This window comes from Saccopteryx leptura, chromosome 2, assembly GCF_036850995.1.
Source record: "Saccopteryx leptura isolate mSacLep1 chromosome 2, mSacLep1_pri_phased_curated, whole genome shotgun sequence".
Taxonomy (NCBI): Eukaryota; Metazoa; Chordata; class Mammalia; order Chiroptera; family Emballonuridae; genus Saccopteryx; species Saccopteryx leptura.
The window spans coordinates 168,291,941-168,311,800 of record NC_089504.1 but is presented as its reverse complement, the minus strand read 5'-3'; the positions used below and the strand labels follow the sequence as shown (position 1 = coordinate 168,311,800).

Sequence of the window (19,860 nt, the reverse complement as noted above, 5' to 3'; positions counted from 1 at the left end):
GGTTTACCAGTGTGGTAGCAGATTTGGTGGTCCATAGCACTAAACTTATACTGAGAGAAGTATCTGGCCCTATAGCTCATGATAAAAGCCTAAGAAATGATATTATGTTGCCTTTTATGTCCCAAAGTGTGCTTTAGATACCACAATCATAAAAGGGATCATCTAGATATAATGACATGACACTGTACATAACTAAGTGGTGTTATACCGCACACAAAAATTAGGAGATATTTTATAGCTTCATATTCAGTTTGAAATATCCTCTAATTTTTGTGAGCAGTATATTATAATGGTCACTGTTCAGAGCTGAATGTTGCCCTCCCCCTGGACTTCCTATGCTGAAGTGCTAACCCCCAAGACCTCAAAACATGATGGCCTTTGGAGAGGATTTTTACAGCGGTAATTAAGATAAATGAGGTCATCAGGGTGGATCCTAACTCAATAGGACTGGCATCTTAATAAGAAATTAGGACACAGACAGCTACAGACAGAAAAGGACATGAGGACACAGGGAGAAGGCGGCCAGCTATAAGCCAAGGAGACACCAACCCAGCCGACAGTTTCCAGCCTCTGGGATTGTGAGAAAAATAATTTGTGTTGTTTAAGCCCCCGGCTGTGTGGTCTAGTACTTGTTACACACTGATAGCACGGGCTCTCACCATTGAGTAAAAGATTGAGTAAGTTATCTCTTTGGGAGATGGAAGTAAATAAAAGGAGCAAACTTTCAAGGAAAAAAATTTAACTTAAACATTACCCATAATCTCATTGAACAAAGAACAGAATTTCCAGTTGCATAATCCCTTCTTAGCCGTTGAAGTCATGAGAATTCTTTCTACTCTGCTAGGAATTTCCCAGGTCTTTCTAGCCAATATTTTGATGGTTACCTTACACTCTTGCGTTGATGTACTATAATTTATATACCCTTTTACTAGACATATGAGTTTGTATTACTCATATACTGTTTTGTTTTTTTCATTATGCTAAATTCCAAAGGGTTAAAGATTATTAGTATTTTTTTTTTCCTGTTTTTTTCTTTTTTGATGACAGCTATCCTATAACAAATTTGTGCCCATCTAGGGGAGCTATGATGCCTGAAAAAATGCCCTCTAGTGGCAACACCTTTGTCCAAACTTGTCAGATCTCAGTGACACACAGGAGGGGACCAGCCAGTCTCCTGAAACACCACCTGGGACCCAGGCGACGCTACCCTCTGTGCCCACCTCTTTCTTCTTTGTTCCTTTATACTCTTTTTGTTGGCTGAAAATGTCAAGAAGCAGGGCCTGGAAATGGACTATGAAAGGGCCACGGAGCAAGAGCAGAAGCAGGAGTGAAAGCCATCTCCGCAGGGCCACGCAGCACCTCCCGGCCCTGTGCCCAGACGGAGCCTGCACTGTAAAAACAACAGCTTGCATTTAGAGTGCTCCTGGGTTCCAAGCACCTGGAACACCTTCTGCACCCAGACAGATGTTCTACCCCTGTCACCCATCCTCCCAGGTGTCTAGTGTACTAATCTCCATTTTCCAGGAGCCAGTGCAGGCTGAGAAAGGTAACTAATGGATCCAAAGCCCCCGAGCGTGGCTACAGAGCTGGGCCCAGGCGCAGGCTTCTGTCCGTCCCCCTCCCCTCGGAGGTGGGAGCTGCCACGGTGCGCCAGGCTGCTACCTCAGCGCTGCTACGGCAGTCTGTCGGGGTCTCACCCTGCAGGCACTCACTGCTTAGAATCGGATCTCTACCTCTGCCTCCCTCAGCAGCGGGCAGGGACAGCGTCATGATCATTTTTGTATTTGCGGTCAGATAGGCAAGCTGACAGTCAATAGAAGGTAATTGCATGTACCGAGCACCCTTTATGTGCCCAATCCTGGGCACGGCGGTGGACAACACACTGTTATAGAGGACAAATGAGCAAAAAATGTAGGCAAGATTGTAGATACAAAAAACTTGTGCTAACTGCAGTGAAGAAAGTCAAATAAGGGCAAAGATTGGGAAAGCCTGGGCAAAGGGGAGGTCGCTCTAGCTGCGGTAGGCAGGAAGGCCCCTTCAAGATGACTGTCCAAGGAGAAGTGACTGGCAGCAAAAAGCACATGCAGAGATGAAGGGAGTGAGCTTGGATGAAAGGAACTGTTGGTGTAAGGTTCTGAGGTGGGAATGGTTTCAGCATACTCAGGGCACAGAGGCAATGCCTTACATGTGTCCATGGCGGGCAGAGAGGTGGGAGATGGTGTGCAAGAGACAGGCAGGGTCAGGTCACGCAGGGCCTGTGGTCTCTGGAAGAGTTGGAGTTATACCCGGGTGACAGTGTCGAGAGAGCCCCTGAACAGTTTCCAACAGGGCCAATAAGAGCGAACTGGGCTTTTACAGGTTCCCTCTGCTGGGGTGCAGAGAAGAGACTGCAGGCGGCAAGGGGTATGAGCGGAGGCTGTTTCCCGAGTCCAGGCCGGTTTAATGGCAACAGGGACTAACGCTGCTGTTCAGTGAGGAATGGGTTCACTGTGAGATCTGGAGGCAAAGCCACCGTGATTCGCTCCTGGATTGCATGAGGTGGGGGTAAGACCAGAACCAAGGATGCCTCAGGTCTGAGCAACTGGGGACAGTGGAGCCATTCAGGATGATGGGGCATCGGAGAATGAGTCCCACTAGGGAGAAAATCATACACTAGATAGTGAACAAATCTCTACTGAACCAGTAGAGGAATTCACGCAGATGTTACTGTGGAATTCTCCTCTGGCCCGTGGTACCCAGGGGAGGGTCAGTTCTGGATGGTGTCAATTAGTATGAAAAATAGGAAATTCAGGACTGCCTTATTTTGACACTTGAATGATTCATGACAAGATTCCGTTTCACATGGTTCATATGCTGTGGCCTATTTTATAAAAGTTTTGAAGTCTTAAAAGCATGAGCCTTTGGGACAGACTAGTCATTAAATGGCACACAGTGAAGCAGGGGCAGACTGGCCGATGTATTTGGCTGCCTGCGGGTATGCAAAGGCTTGTGCAGGGACGTGAGATTGTGCAGGGATAGATAAAGAGCCTTTTCTAGCAGCTAGGATCTTTGAATGCTACACCACAAAACAGAAAGACTCCTTATCACGGTGAGGTTTTAAAGTACACTAACATTTTACTTACCTGTGGGTCAAACTTCAGAAACAGAGCTCCCAAACCGGATGACTACATAGATCAGGCCTCAAGGTCCCCAAATACATCTTAATGTGAGGCACTGAAGGCCCAACCCGACAACCAAATGTTTCATGTTAAGAGTGATATTAAATAACTCGCTGTACACTGAAACCGGAATGTTAGTGTTTCCAGATAATGGAGGTTATAACGGGTAAAAGAGGAGGAAGGGTAGTGGTCAGGGGACACCTGGAAAGGAGGGGAGACAAAGGCGGAACCAGTAAGCCAGGGAGGTAGTTGCAGCACGAGGAAAGGAGGGGAGACAAAGGCGGAACCAGTAAGCCAGGGAGGTAGTTGCAGCACGGATCCCCAGGCCTAGCCTCTGTCCCAGGCTTGTTGGCACACTGTGGGCGTCCTCTCACCTGTGAAAGGGGGAGGTCGTGTGCTGCTACGGGCTGAAAGGTGCTCCCCCTAAATTGGCACGTTGCATCCCTAATCTCTAGCACCTCAGAATGTCACCATATTTTGAGACGAGTTCTTTGAAGAGGTGATTAAGTTAAAATGTGGCCCTTAAGGTGGGACTCTAATCCAGTATGACTGTGTCCTTAGAAGACAAAGAAAAACCAGGGATGTGCTCAGAGGCTGTGTGAGGACACAGGAAGAAGACAGGCATCTGCAAGCCAAGGAGAGGCCCTGGCAGGAACCAGCCCACCAGCACCCTGTCTGGACTCCAATCTCCAGATCTGTGAGAACAAGTCTCTGGTGTTTCAGCCCTAGTCGTTGGTGTGTGCAGCCCGAGCCAACTTACACAGGCACTCGGAGGGCACGCTGCCTCCCTGTGCTACATTCCAGAATTCTACAGACACTATAATGGTGACCCATTTCATCAGGGAGAGTTTCCATTATGTCCACAGTCTTCTTTTTAAGAAGACAAGGAAGGGCATCCCATTTTTTATTATGACTTTTTCCTAAAATGGACCCCTAAAGCGGTAAGCTTCACCTACAGAGAAAATGAGCTTTTTGTAAAACCACTCACTCCCCAGTGATATGAGACATGAATAGTAATATTGACGCTCAGCATATGTCTGTGTTTAGTTTATTTTTAAAAATTTAAAAAATTTTTATTTAGTGAGAGGAGGGGAGGCAGAGACAGACTCCCACATGTGACCCGACCAGGATCCACCTGGCAAGCCCACTAGGGGCAATGCTCTGCCGATCTGGGGTATTGCTCTGTTGTTCAGCAACCGAGCTCTTCTTAGCACCTAAAGTGGAGGCCATGGAGCCATCCTCAGCACCTGGGGCCAACTCGTTCCAATTGAGCCATGGCTGCGGGAGGGGAAGAGAGAGAGAGAGAAAAAGAAGTGAGGGGGAAGGGGTGGAGTAGCAGATGGGCACTTCTCCTGTATGCCTTGACCAGGAATCTAACCCAGGACACTCTACCACTGAGTAAACCAGCCAGGGCTTGTGTTTAGTTTAGAATATTCTTCAACACACAATATTACCTTGCTTAACCTTCCCCCAAAATTTCAAAGCTTGGCAAAGCAGCTATCTTTGCACTGATTTTCTAGATTAGGCAACAGAGGATCAGAGGGGATAAGCACAAGGTGACACAGCTGGAAAGGGAGAGCCAGGACCCCATCCAGGTGTTCTCAAACTAAGAGAGCTCTTTTGAATAATGACTCTATCTGCCTCATGTTTTGGAAGAAGCAAAAGATAAAAATATAAGGAAAAACACACAAAAATTCTAATTAGTCGAAGGTTCCATTTTCATAATAAATACTTTGTGCCATTTTTTTAAATTTTTTATTTATTTATTCATTTTTAGAGAGGAGAGAGAGACAGAGAGAGAGAAGGGGGGAGGAGCTGGAAGCATCAACTCCCATATGTGCCTTGACCAGGCAAGCCCAGGGCTTTGAACCGGCAACCTCAGCGTTTCCAGGTTGACGCTTTACCCACTGTACCACCACAGGTCAGGCACTTTGTGCCATTTTTATGTGTTCTTTAAGACTATGTATCAGTATTTTAACAAATGGGTAACACAATTGATCTCATGTGTGAATATAATTGAAGTGCTTCTAAGAGTAACTCCCTTCTTGGTCTGAGAGGAGAAAAATACCTGGATGATTTATAAGGACAAAGAAGGAAAAAGGAAATGGATTTAAGAGGCTGGTCGTAATTGTAAGTGTTAGAAAGAATAAAAATGCTCTCTACATGGGAACTGGTAAGTATTGCCCATAAATAGGAAATGGCTTTATAGGAAGATGGTTTCACATGAGCTTGTCTCTTTTTTTCTTGCACATTAATTTGGGCTTAAAAGCACCCCCAGGGCACCGGCTCATTCACCATGCTGCCCTGGGGGCACCCTGAGGGCCAAGTACTGGCTCCATATGGATGCACTGAACATTCACTGCTCTGAAGTTATTTTCTCCTATGAAAAGTGACATCAAAAAGGTGACCCTATTTGTGACATAAATTGTATTTGATAACATTATTAAAATGTTGAACATTCCGTTTTGAAGGAGCTTTTAATATGTTTCTCTAATATGTTTAGACAGAAACAGAAGTGCAGGTTCTAGACTCCTCTTCACTGTACGTCTACACAGTTCTAAAAACTGAACTCCCATGATTCTCACTTAACAAGCGTCACAGCTCAGGGTCTCATTACACAGTGCATTGCTAACCTTAATCTTCCATCTCATAGTTTGCTCTTTGGATGTGGACCAAGGGGCTGCTAGATAATCAGTTTTAAGGTATTTGAGGGTCGTAGGCTTCAATGTTGTCATTCCTTCTTACCAGATGACAAAGACATGGCCCAAGAATTCTGTGCTCCCCACAGATGGACATCTTTCCAGGCCTATGATTATTTTTGTACAAAGGCTTGCTGCTTTTAGTTTTACACAAGAATTAAGGATTAATGTTTTCGATCTTTAAAACCTCACTTTTAAAAAAATGTGTGTATTTCCCCATGAACGCATCCCAGCTTCTCTCCATAACTTCCAAGTACATCAGAATGATTCCAAGGAATGAAATGGACCACCTTGAATGGTTTCTACCCATTAACTGTTAGGCACAGACTCTGAAGAGCAAAGTTCATAAGCATTCTACAATAGCCGGAGTGTGTTTATGATTACCAGAGATACTTGTCTGATACCCTGACTGGAACTCGGCGGCCCTCCTCTACGGAACCCCATCCCTTAGCACATGGCCAGGATGATTCCCATAACGACGCGCTGACTGGGACAAAGCCAGTCTATCACTTTCGGTCCTCGTGGATAAAGGTCTATGGGACAGCAGCTTGGGGAAGCACACCCCTTTCAGAGTACCTGGGGCTTCCCACCTGCGGAGGCTGGGCTGTACTGGCTGATGGGTTTTGGTTGCCACTGCAGGGCGGAGCCCACCGGTAACAGTTTCCTCCTGGGCTGTGTCTAGACTAGAACAGCCACCTAATCAATTCCATGGAGCCATTCCATCCACGGTGGCAGGTTCTTTGTGGAGCCCCAGCTTCCTGCCAACAAGCAAACTGCTTTCATATATGCAGTCACTAAAACCACGTGAATGCTCAGAGACATGACCTTCAACTGAAAAACGATGACGTTACCTCCCAGGGTGCAGCCAGGATTGAACACATTCCGGCCTCTGGGTTTTGAGGCTGACCCACACCGGCTGCTGTGCGTAGGCCCCCCAACTGCGGTCCACAGGTCACAGCCCCAGCCTGCAAGCTTGTTAGAAATGCAGTCTCAGGCCCACCCTGGACTCCCTGAATCAGAATCTGCATATTAACAAGACCCCCATAGGGGAAGATTTGTATAAGCAGCACTGTTCTGAGGGACGTGAAGTGCACTGATGGTGCGTGGAGGTGACACTCCATCCTGCAGGGGCCCCCTCTCGCTGAGCATGCACTGCTAGGTGGGTGGGGCACTGATAAAGTAAAAGTTCTCAGGACTTACAACCTATCAGGATGCCCTCCATCCCCAGTGAGCATTCAGGGAAGACGTGTGCTGTTGGAGCAGCTGCCCAGACCCAGACCCCTGCACCAGGCTGAAGGGTCAGCACGGAGAGGTGGGGCTGGGTCTCTCCACAAGATGGTCAAGGGGAAGGAGGAGTGGCTGAAGAGTCTTAGAGTGCGAGGACAGAAAAAATGGCAAGTTAGAGAAAATAAAATAAAACCCAACTGAGATGGGCAGGGAACCCTGCTGACCCCTTTCAGGGAAGAGAATAGGGGCAGAACATGCCATCCACACAAAGCCGACACAATGGTGCGAAAAGATTTTAGGGGTAGCCCAGATCTGTGGCTTTCTCAAGGTCATGTTTGTAACAACCACACACCGCAAGCCAATGGTTTTCAGAGTGAGCATCAGGGTCACGGGCAGGCACGTGTGTTAGAACACAGACTGCTGGGCCCACCCCAGTCTGAGAATCTGCATTTCTAATGAGTTCCCAGGTGAGGCTGCTGCCCGTTGAGCAGGGACCACATACTGGGAACCACTCCTGTGAGCAAAGACAGTGCTTCTTAAACTTTAACAGATTATCTGAGGATCCTAACTCAGAGGCTGGGTTGGAGGTCGAGAGGGTGCATTTAGCACAGCCCCCAGCTGGTCCAGGGACCACTGTGTGAGGGCAGGACCTTCCCTGGTGCTCGGGGCTCAGGTCCCTAGGGCCCTCATCCCCTGGTGTGCAGAGACCAGCAGCCTTCACCACCTGTATGGAGGAGAGGGCAGTGTCTGTCGCTGACCACAGGGCCTGCCGGTGGCTGCCTCTCTGAATCCTAGGCCCACTTGTTCCCTCTCAGCTGCATGAGCCCCCAGAGCTGACCCTGAGCATGTGTGCGAAGATCGAGCTCAGAGGATGTGCCTTTCTGGAGCGCTCCAGTCCCAGGACGCTGACTTTCCTTCAAGATTCCTGCGTGCGGCTTCCCACCCTCCTCACCTGGAGTCATATATGCAGTCATATATGTAGTGGCACCCTGCCCCCATCATGCACCCCAGGCGGCAAGGAGCTCAGTACGGCGCACAGCCACTCTCCCTGCCCAAGTCCACAGCGCGGTGACAGAGCCCTTCACGAGCTCCCCTGCTGGGACAACTGAGAGGAGGAAACAGGGTCTGGGGACAGAATAGGGCAGTGGTTCTCAAACTTTTTGAAGTCGGGGAGCATTTAAAATCCTTCAAATAATTGTAGGTGCACTACATACAAATTTCTGAGAAATATGTCATAATAATTAAGTCAAATATTAAACAAACAAAAAATAAAGTCCAAGTGTGCTTTTATGGTAATTAGATGAAATAAATGACAAAATTAAATTTATTCTGACATTAAAAAGCATTTTTATGTAACATTTTTGTTATGCTTTTTAGAATTTGTAAAAAAGAGGGGTTAAAAAATTAAAAAAAATGACAAAAAAGTTATCTTTTTATATATATAGATCCATTTTTAGTAAGATTTAGTAACTTCGGCAGGTCCCTGCGTGAATGTGTTGTTTTTTCATTCTTTTTTTTTTTTGCATTTTGTTATGTATTTATTAAACACAATCATTTTATAGTTTATAAAAAAATTGCCCTCATATACACAAAAATTTCTTGATAATGGTACTTAAAAATAGCTACTCCTATCTCCCCTTGTGTCCATACCAATATTCAACCTAGATTGGTTTAATCTTGAAGTGTAATCCAATAAGACTGAAGACCAAACACTTCAGCTCCTGGACAAGATAATAAAATACTTGTAAGCCTTCTGGGTCCTTGGACTGATTGACATCAATAAGTGAACCAATTTTTGATGTTGTGAAAGAAATGTGTTCATCTCCAATGACAATTTCAAGCTCCTGCCGGCCCACTCGGTCAGGAGGAGGCCATAAAGCATCATCCTCTTTGGTTATTTCACTGTCATCAATTATTCTCTTCAGAGAATAATTGGATTATTCCTTCATCACACTTTTATGTACGTAAGCCTCTTTTCTGATCATGACATCATTTTTGTAATTGCTGTTGTTGGCATATCTCAATTTCCCATGGGTCGGAACTCAAATTCCAGGAATTCGTGGCCGAACTTGCCCTTGTGACCCACATAGTAATGCAGATAAACGTCACTCTCCATGTCTACAGTTTTTTCATTCTTGTGTTTATGAGAAACATAAGCCTGATGTGTCCTAGCAATTTCTTCAATGTTTGGATATATATTTGAAAGGCAAATTCTCATTTCCTTGTCAATACATTGAAGAATTCCTCTCTTTTTACTCTTGTGTTGAGTGCAGAAAACCCCACCATACATATCATCTTAACTTTACACCAAACAAAAGATAGAAGAAACTTGCCTCCAGTCTTTCCGGGGAACATGGGGGGTAGTAAACAATCCAGCACCACAGGTTAACAGCCTTTTACAACCTAATCAGGCAAGTGAGGTGAGGAGTGGGCAGAACGTCAGCTTAAAGCCAATTCCCCACACCTCTGTCCCCCAAAAATCTAAACTCCAAAAGCCCTGTTGGTTTTTCTGGTCCCCAACAGGCACATATTTTTCTGGAATACCATAGGGTGCACTTGGAAATCTTCTAGGGCGCACCAGTGTGCCCTGACACACACACTGAGAACCACTGGACTAGGGACAAAGTGGATGGCATAGCCGGAAGAGACGCATTCACACTGAAGTTCTGATGGCAAGAATAAGCTGAGGAAAAGTAAATTTGGACCTAAATGCTGAGCCCATGGTGGGCAGGGGGCCGAGGAACAAAAACGAGGAGCTGGTGTCACGTGGTGGGACTGTCCTGAGAGCAAGGCGCCACCAGCAGGTCTAGTAATGTTGGGAACCGTTACCTTTGGATGGAGAGGTGGACATTAAAGCAGACCAGAGCAAAAACTGTCTGAGTCGGCAAGAGGCAGAGCGCTCACAGGGAGACCAGGCAGCCTGGCACTGGACGGGCCTCTGTTCAGACTCCCAATGGACAGCGTATAACAGTCAATGTCTGTTTTCTGAGCCTCCATATTCCCATGTATAAAATAGGCATAATAGAAGCTAACTTGCAGGGTTACTGGGAGAATGAGAAACTATGTATTTACACTCCCGGACATCTCGTGGGCGTTCAATGAACAGCAGTTTTTGATTATGAATAATACATGCATAGTCCTCAATCATGTGGTGACAATCCCAGGGAAGGAGGGCCCGGGTGTCTCTAGTGAGTAATGGATGGAAAAAGAAATTAATTTAAATGTACAATGTGGGCCCTGGCCGGTTGGCTCAGTGGTAGAGCGTCGGCCTGATGTGCGGAAGTCCCGGGTTCGATTCCCGGCCAGGGCACACAGGAGAAGTGCCCATCTGCTTCTCCACCCCTCCCCCTCTCCTTCCTCTTTGTCTCTCTCTTCCCCTCCCGCAGCCGAGGCTCCATTGGAGCAAGGATGGCCTGGGCGCTGGGGATGGCTCCTTGGCCTCTGCCCCAGGCGCTAGAGTGGCTCTGGTCGCAACAGAGCGACGCTCCGGAGGGGCAGAGCGTCGCTCCCTGGTGGGCGTGCCGGGTGGATCCCGGTCGGGCACATGCGGAAGTCTGTCTGACTGTCTCTCCTATTTCCAGCTTCAGAAAAATACAAATAAATAAATAAATAAATAAAAATAAATGTACAATGTGACATAACACTACTTTTATTCAATCTGCTCTATTATATTATTTTAGTAAGTACAAAAGTATTTTTTTAAGGGTTTTTCTTGTAAGCTCTGTTTCCCCAAATGATTTTCCCCTGTGGCCTTAAGTCCCTGGAATACAATCTCTTGCACAAGGTATTCAGGAAACTAACTTTGACTACTAAGCACAATCCAACCCCTTGAGAGGCCTTGATCAAGTGACAGAAACAGAGAATCTGATGGACAAATGAACAATGACAGCAATGTGACAACTGCTGTGACACTGTGTGTGTGGAAGCAGAGAAGCAGAGAGGTGCTATGAAGCAGGTGTTTCTTTCAGGAGGGTGTTAAGGAGGTGATGGCAGACGTTAATTTTCCAAGAAGCTGGGGAGGTGGGTGGGGCAGGTGGGGTGGGGAGACAGAGAGGCCAGCTCAGGAGGAAGCAATGAAGTGGGTGGAACTACTGTGGAGGAGGTGATGAGGGGAGCAGCAAGAGTGCGTCTGGGAGGGCAGACAGCAGCCCCACTACACCATGCTAAACCATTTGAATTCTACTTATCTTATGAATGATAAAAGCCACTGAAGAATCTTTCTTTATCGTAGTGATTTGATTTTTATTTTTGGCATGTGAAAAAAAATTCAAGCAATATGGAGAGAAATGTAGAGAACAGTGATTTCCCCTCCTATCCTAGACCCCCTCACTAGGGACAGCCACTATTCTTGTCACAGGGAGAGATGTTTCTGGTTACTGATGAATTTTAATCAAGGAAGTGACAGAGGGCCTACGGGCAAGCAGAGAAATAAGGGGACTACTGAGGAGGTGTTTGCAAAGGGAAAGCCTGAGTCATCACACAAATGAGGAGGAGTGACCAGAATTAGGACAGACTTCCAAATTTTAATCAACAGGACCTGCTGACTCACTGGACATCAAGTGTGAAGAAAGAGAGGCGGAGTCAGTAATGACCCCCAGCTTTCTAGGTCAGTTTATTCTGTGGATTGTGGTGTTAGTAATCAAGCTAAAGATCGTGGCTGTGCCTGCTATCTGCCTCCCATCTCCTTTCTGTCTTTTACTGATGATACTCTTCAAGTTTTAACTCAAAGGACTATCCTGCTGGACACTCTATCTGCCAGCCTCCCCGGTAGCTCCTTGTGGCCCCATGACTCTGTTTGGGTCAAAGGGATGTGAAGAAGTTACATGGAAACATCTAGAATCATGTTCCACAAAGACTCTGCTTGCCCTTCACTTTCTCTCCTTCTTTCCCTCTGGCGAGAACGCACCCCTGCCCACATCAGCCTCAACCACACAGGCAGGGATGAAGGTTTAAGGAACAGTGGAGCAGCGACGCATGGCCATCCATGGGCCTCTCACTTTTGGACTACTACACAAAAGAAAAATATCTCTCTTATGTATTCCATATATAAATTCCATATATTGAGGACCTCTTTGTTACAGCAGCTTATATACTTGAACTAACTTAGGTATATTGGAGAAATAGAGATTTTGTTTTGTTTTACTCTGAGGTGGGAGGTGTAGGTGGGCAGAGATAAAACTATTTGGCCATGAAGAATATTGCCTGTGGTTAACCAAGAGATGACCTCAAGAGAGATCAGGGCTAAGTACATGGCTTTGGGTGGAAGCAGCTTAGGTGGTATTTAAAGCTGTAATGGTAGATGAAATCAACAGAAATCATAGAAAATGAGAGGGAAAAAAGCTCAGGACAGCATTTAGAATAGATACTCGAAGGAGAGAGATCCTTACTTCATTTTTGTGTTACAATCACTTGCTAACATGCTTGTCTTCCTAACTGATTATAAACTCTTTGGGTTCATGAATTATAGCTTTCTCATACCTGAATAAAATATCTGAAATACTTTATTATGCAGAACAGACATTTAAAATTTTTCTGAAGAATAGCACTCTTGAAATATTATAGAGTTTAGCAAAAGATGTGCTTTTAATTTTCCTGTTCATGACTGTAGACTTAGGCCGCCCCCTGCCTGCCATTAGGTCTGGGATTCAGAAAAAAGATCACACACACTGATAAGTTGTAGGCCAAGAGGGACTGTGGCAAACTTGAGAGACCTGTGTGCCCAGGTGAAGGAGAAGCTGCCATTCAGTCAAAAAAAAAAGAAAAAAAAAAACAACTCCAAAAACAAAAAACCCAACATGGTAAAAAATAAGAAAAGACACTTTTACAAAAGATATTAAAATAGCCAGTTAGCATATAAAAAGTGCCCAACATCACCAGTGATCAGGGAAATGCAGATTAAAATCATAATGAGGTATTACCTGACATACCTACAAGGATAGCTTAAACAATAACAACAAAATTACTGACAATACCAAATGTTGTCAAGATTGTGAAGGACCTGGAACTCTCAAACATTCTTGGGACAGTGCAAAATGGTGCAACCATTTCGAGAACTGTTTAGCAGTGTCTTCTGATTTAAACCTATCTGTCCTATGACACAGTTGTATCTCAAGTAAGAATTTACTTGAGAGAAATGAAAAGTCTCTGTCCACAAAAAGTCTTGTGCAAGAATAGTCATGACAGCAAAAGAGGTGGAAACAACCCAAATATCCATCAGCAGATGAATTGATTTTGGTGTATTCATGCAAAGAGAACACTACTCAAAAATGAAAAGGAACAGACTACTGATATACTCAGCAATGTGGATGAATCTCTTATGTGGAACAAAAGCTTCCCACAATGGTGGGATGCAAATAATTTAACAACTGGTTCTCTGCCCTAATGACCGTTTGAAGTAGAAAAAATGATATACCAAAGGTAGTTTATTATTTCATGCATTCAGTACTTAAATAAGAATAAAAGAGGTACACAAAACTAGATTATAAGAGTATTAATAAATAAATTAATAAAGTATTAATGAAAAAATTTTAACAATACCTGACCAAAAAAAAGCTGTTATTTAAGATATTTTCATATTGGTTCTTGATTGGCGTCCTCATGTGCAATTTTTTAAACTTTAGACAAAATGAGCATTACTTTGGGAGCTTAGAATATGCTGTTGCATAGATGAACGTTAAAAATGAGTAAGGAATGTAAATTTGTGATTTCCACATCGGGCAGCTGCCCAGGCACCCACGTTAGAAAGAACCCTGATTACAAGTGCCATTTGAACAACTGGTTCACCAAACCCAACAAAAAATTAGGTATTAGTTCTGCCAAACCAGTGCAAACCAGCTGAATCCCACCACTGGCGTCCAGACACAAAAAACTCTATACTGTCTAATCCCATTGATAAGACATCAGGGAACAGGCAAAACTAATCTATGGTGTGAGCAATAAGAAAGTAGTCACTTTAGATGAAGTGAACTGCCTGGAAAGAGGCTTGAGGGAACTTTGTGGAGCGATCCTGCTTGGGTGTAAGGATGTATTCATAGCCAAAGACCATCAAACTGGACATTTAAAAATAATTTTTTAAAACTACAAAATAGTCTTTTCTATTATTTATCCACATATTTGCCATTTTGAGCTTCTTAAGTCTTTCTGGTAGACCTAAGTCTATATTATTTTTAAAGAATTTTTCTTTGGATATAGAGGTCTAGGTTGACAGTTCCCTCTTCTTTTTTTTTTAAATTTTTAAAAATTTTTTATGTTGCCTTACAGATTTTTTTTATTAGTTTTAATAGGGTGACATTAATAAATCAGAGTACATATGTTCAAAGGAAACATGTCCAGGTTATCTTGTCAATCAATTATGTTGCATACCCATCACCCAAAGTCAGATTGTCCTCTGTCACCTTCTATCTAGTTTTCTTTGTGCCCCTCCCCCTTCCCCTCTCCCTCTCCCCCCTCCCCCCCCCCCGTAACCACCACACTCTTGTCAATGTCTCTTAGTCTCATTTTTATGCCCACTTATGTATGGAATATGGCAGTTCTTTGTTTTTTCTGATTTACTTATTTCATTTTGTATAATGTTATCAAGATCCCACCATTTTGTTGTAAATGATCCGATGTCATCATTTCTTATGGCTGAGTAGTATTCCATAGTGTATATGTGCCACATCTTCTTTATCCAGTCTTCTATTGAAGGGCTTTTTGGTTGTTTCCATGTCTTGGCCACTGTGAACAATGCTGCAATGAACATGGGGCTGCATGTGTCTTTACGGATCAATGTTTCTGAATTTTTGGGGTATATACCCAGTAGAGGGATTGCTGGGTCATAAGGTAGTTCTATTTTTCAGTTTCTTGAGTTTTTGAACCACCATAACGGTTGTACTACTTTACATTCCCACCAACAGTGAATGAGGGTTCCTTTTTCTCCACAGCCTCTCCAACATTTGCTATTACTTGTCTTGTTAATAATAGCTAATCTAACAGGTGTGATGTGGTATCTCATTGCAGTTTTGATTTGCATTTCTCTAATAACTAATGAAGATGAGCATCTTTTCATATAGCTGTTGGCCATTTGTATTTCTTCCTGGGAGAGGTGGCTGTTCATGTCCTCTTCCCATTTTTTTTATTGGATTGTTTGTTTGTTGTTGAGTTTTATGAGTTCTTTGTATATTTTGAATATTAAACCCTTATCTGTGCTGTTGTTTGAAAATATCATTTCCCATTTAGTTGGCTGTCTGTTTATTTTGTTGTCAGTTTCTCTTGCTGAGCAAAAACTTCTTAGTCTGATGTAGTCCCATTCATTTATTTTTGCCTTCACTTCCCTTGCCTTTGGAGTCAATTTCATAAAATGCTCTTTAAAACCAAGGTCCATGAGTTTAGAACCTATGTCTTCTTCTATGTACTTTATTGTTTCAGGTCTTATCTTTAGGCCTTTGATCCATTTTGAATTAATTTTAGTACAAGAGGACAAACTGTAGTCGAGTTTCATTCTTTTGCATGTGGCTTTCCAGTTTTCCCAGCACCATTTATTGAAGAGGCTTTCTTTTCTCTGTTGTGTATTGTTGGCCCCTTTATCAAAAATTATTTGACCATATATATGTGGTTTTATTTCTGGACTTTCTATTCTGTTCCATTGGTCTGAGTATCTATTTTTCTGCCAATACCATGCTGTTTTGATTGTCATGGCTCTATAATATAGTTTGAAGTCAGGTATTGTAATGCCATCAGCTTCATTCTTTTTTTTTAGGATTGCTTTGGCTATTTGGGGTTTTTATAGTTCCATATAAACCTGATGATTTTTTGTTCCATTTCTTTAAAAAATGTCATTGGAATTTTGATGGGAATTGCATTAAATTTGTATATTGCTTTGGGTAATATGGCTATATTGATTATATTTATTCTTCCTATCCAAGAACAAGGAATATTCTTCTATCTCATTGTATCTTTTTCGATTTCCCTTAACAATGCTTATGTTTATTCATAGGTATTTTATTTTTTTTGTTGCAATCATGAAGGGAATTGTGTGGTTGTTTTTTTTTATTTGTATTTTTCTGAAGCTGGAAATGGGGAGAGACAGTCAGACAGACTCTCACATGCGCCCGACCGGGATCCACCCAGCACGCCCACCAGAGGACGATGCTCTGCCCACCAGGGGGTGATGCTCTGCCCCTCTGGGGCATCGCTCTGTTGTGACCAGAGCCACTCTAGCGCCTGGGGCAGAGGCCAAGGAGCCATCCCCAGCGCCTGGGCCATCCTCGCTCCAATGGAACCTTGGCTGCGGGAGGGGAAGAGAGAGACAGAGAGGAAGGAGAGGGAGAGGGGTGGAGAAGCAGATGGTCGCCTCTCCTGTGTGCCCTGGCCGGGAATCGAACCCGGGACTTCTGCATGCCAGGCCGATGCTCTACCACTGAGCCAACCAGCCAGGGCCAGGAATTGTTTTTTTTTTATTTTTTATTTTTTTTTTTATTTTTATTTTTTTTCCTTTTCATTTTTCTGAAGCTGGAAACAGGGAGAGACAGTCTGACAGACTCCCGCATGCGCCCGACCGGGATCCACCCGGCACGCCCACCAGGGGCGACGCTCTGCCCACCAGGGGGCGATGCTCTGCCCATCCTGGGCGTCGCCATGTTGCGACCAGAGCCACTCTAGTGCCTGAGGCAGAGGCCACAGAGCCATCCCCAGCGCCCGGGCCATTTTTGCTCCAATGGAGCCTTGGCTGTGGGAGGGGAAGAGAGAGACAGAGAGGAAAGCGCGGTGGAGGGGTGGAGAAGCAAATGGGCGCTTCTCCTGTGTGCCCTGGCTGGAATCGAACCCGGGTCCTCCGCACGCTAGGCCGACGCTCTACCGCTGAGCCAACCGGCCAGGGCGGAATTGTTTTTTTTTTAGTTCATTCTCAAATGTTTCATTGTTGGCATGTAGAAAGGCTATGGACTTTTGTATGTTAATTTTGTATCCTGCAACCTTACTGTATTGGCTTATTGTTTCTAGTAGTCTTTTTGTAGATTCTTTGGGGTTTTCAATGTATAGGATCATATCATCTGCAAGAAGTGATACCTTTACTTCTTCTTTTCTGATATGGATGCCTTTTATTTCTTTGTCTTGTCTGATTGCTTGGGCTAGGACTTCTAGCACCACATTAAATAAGAGTGGAGAGGCCCTGGCCGGTTGGCTCAGCGGTAGAGCATCGGCCTAGCGTGCGGAGGACCCGGGTTCGATTGCCGGCCAGGGCACACAGGAGAAGCGCCCATTTGCTTCTCCACCCCTCCGCCGCGCCTTCCTCTCTGTCTCTCTCTTCCCCTCCCGTAGCCAAGGCTCCATTGGAGCAAAGATGGCCCGGGCGCTGGGGATGGCTCTGTGGCCTCTGCCTCAGGGGCTAGAGTGGCTCTGGTCGCAACATGGCGACGCCCAGGATGGGCAGAGCATCGCCCCCTGGTGGGCAGAGCGTCGCCCCATGGTGGGCGTGCCAGGTGGATCCCGGTCGGGCGCATGCGGGAGTCTGTCTGACTGTCTCTCCCTGTTTCCAGCTTCAGAAAAATGCAAAAAAAAAATAATAATAAGAGTGGAGAGAGTGGACAACCCTGTCTTGTTCCTGATTTAAGGGGGAAAGCCTTCAGTTTTGTACCATTTAATATGATGTTAGCTGATGGTTTATCATATATGGCCTTTATCATGTTGAGATATTTTCCTTCTATACCCATTTTGTTGAGAGTCTTTAACATAAAATTGTGTTATATTTTATCGAATGCCTTTTCTGCATCTATTGATAAGATCATGTGGTTTTTCTTTGTTTTGTTGCTATGGTGTATTACGTTAATCGTTTTATGTATGTTGAACCATACTTGAGATTCTGGGATGAATCCCACTTGATCATGATGTATTATTTTTTTAATATGTTGTTGTATTTGATTTGCTAGTATTTTGTTTAGTATTTTAGCATCTGTATTCATTTGAGATATTGGTCTGTAGTTTTCTTTTTTTGTGCTGTCCTTGCCCGGTTTCGGTATGAGGGTTATGTTAGCCTCATAAAATGTGTTTGGAAGTATTGCTTCTTCTTCCATTTTTTGGAAGACCTTGAGTACAATAGGAACTAAATCTTTGAATGTTTGATAGAATTCACTAGTATAACCAGTCTGGGCCTGGACTTTTATTTTTGGGGAGGTTTTTAATAAATTTTTCTATTTCCTCCCTGCTTATTGGTCTGTTTAGGCTTTCTGCTTCTTCTTGACTCAGTCTAGGAAGGTTATATTGTTCCAGGAATTTATCCATTTCTTCTAGATTGTTGAATTTAGTGGCATAAAGTTTTTCATAGTATTCTACAATAATTCTTTGCATATCTATGATATCCGTGGTGATTTCTCCTCTTTCATTTTGGATTTTGTTTATATGAGTTCTTTCTCTTTTTTCTTTGGTAAGTCTTGCCAAGGGTTTGTCAATTTTGTTGATCTTTTCAAAGAACCAGATCCTTGTTCTATTAATTTTTTCTATAGTTTTTCTGTTCTATATTTCATTTATTTCTGCTCTGATTTTTATTATCTCCTTTCTTCAGCTGGTTTTGTGTTGTCTTTGTTCTTCTTTTTCCAGTTCCTTAAGGTGTGAAGTTAAGTGGATCACTTGGGCTCTCTCTTGTTTGTTCACATATGCCTGAAGTGATATGAACTTCCCTCTTATCACTGCTTTTGCTGCATCCCATAGATTCTGATATGTCGTATTGTCATTTTCATTTGTCTGTATATATCTTTGATCTCTGCGCTTATTTCTTCTTTGACCCACTCATTTTATAAAAGTATGCTGTTTAGTTTCCACATTTTTTTGGGTTTTTTTCCTCTTTTTTGCAGTTGCATTCTAGTTTCAAGGTTTTATGATCAGAAAATATGCTTCGTACAATTTCAATTTTTCTGAATTTGCTGATGTTATTTTTGTGGCCCAACATATGGTCAATTCTTGAGAATGATCCATGTACACTGGAGAAAAATATATACTCTGTCACTTTGGTATGAAATGTCCTGTAGATGTCTATCATATCCAGGTGCTCTAGTGTTTTGTTTAAGGCCAATATATCTTTATTGATTCTCTCTTTGGATGACTGATCTAGAGCTGTCATTGAGTTCTCCAAGTATGATTGTATTTCTGTCAGTTTTTGTTTTAAGGTCAATAAGTAGCTGTCTTATATATTTTCGTGCTCCTTGGTTTGGTGCATATGTATTAAGAATTGTTATATCTTCTTGATTCAGCGTCCCCTTAATCATTATGAAATGACCATTTTTGTCTCTGAGTACTTTTGCTGTCTTGTAGTCAGCATTATCAGATATGAGTATTGCTACACCTGCTTTTTTTTATGTTATTTGCTTGGAGTATTGTTTTCTAGCCTTTCACTTTGAATTTATTTTTATCCTTGTTGCTTAGATGATTTTCTTGTAGGCAGCATACAGTTGGATTTTCTTTTTTAATCCATTCTGCTACTCTGTGCCTTTTTATTGGTGAGTTTAATCTGTTTACATTTAGTGTAATTATTGACACTTGTGGGTTCCCTATTGCCATTTTATACATTGCTTTCTGTTAGTTTTGTGTCTTGTTTGATTCTTCTCTTTTGTTTTTCTATCCTTTGTTTTTGTTTGGTTGTATTCCATACATCTTTCCTCTGTTGCTATCTTTTTAAAATCATGTGCTTCTGTGGTGGTTTTTTCAAAGGTGGTTACCATTAAGTAATGAAAAGAGTTCCTACCCTGTTCATTGTAGCGCACTATCTTGTGAGTACTTTTGCACTCCATCGCCATTTGCTACTATTA

At 43.5% G+C, this 19,860-nt stretch overlaps 1 protein-coding gene, 1 non-coding gene and 1 pseudogene across 6 annotated transcripts in view; 1 reads left to right on the top strand and 2 right to left on the bottom strand.

Moving 5' to 3' along the window:
* Window positions 1-19,860, bottom strand: part of MTUS2 (microtubule associated scaffold protein 2) — a 771,916-nt gene that overhangs the window by 46,078 nt on the left and 705,978 nt on the right. The gene's annotated exons all lie outside the window — the stretch shown is intronic.
* Window positions 8,613-9,200, bottom strand: LOC136393204 (protein mago nashi homolog pseudogene; annotated as a pseudogene).
* On the top strand, window positions 10,319-10,394 carry TRNAI-GAU (transfer RNA isoleucine (anticodon GAU)). The gene has a single exon. It is a non-coding gene; the product is annotated as a tRNA-Ile (tRNA).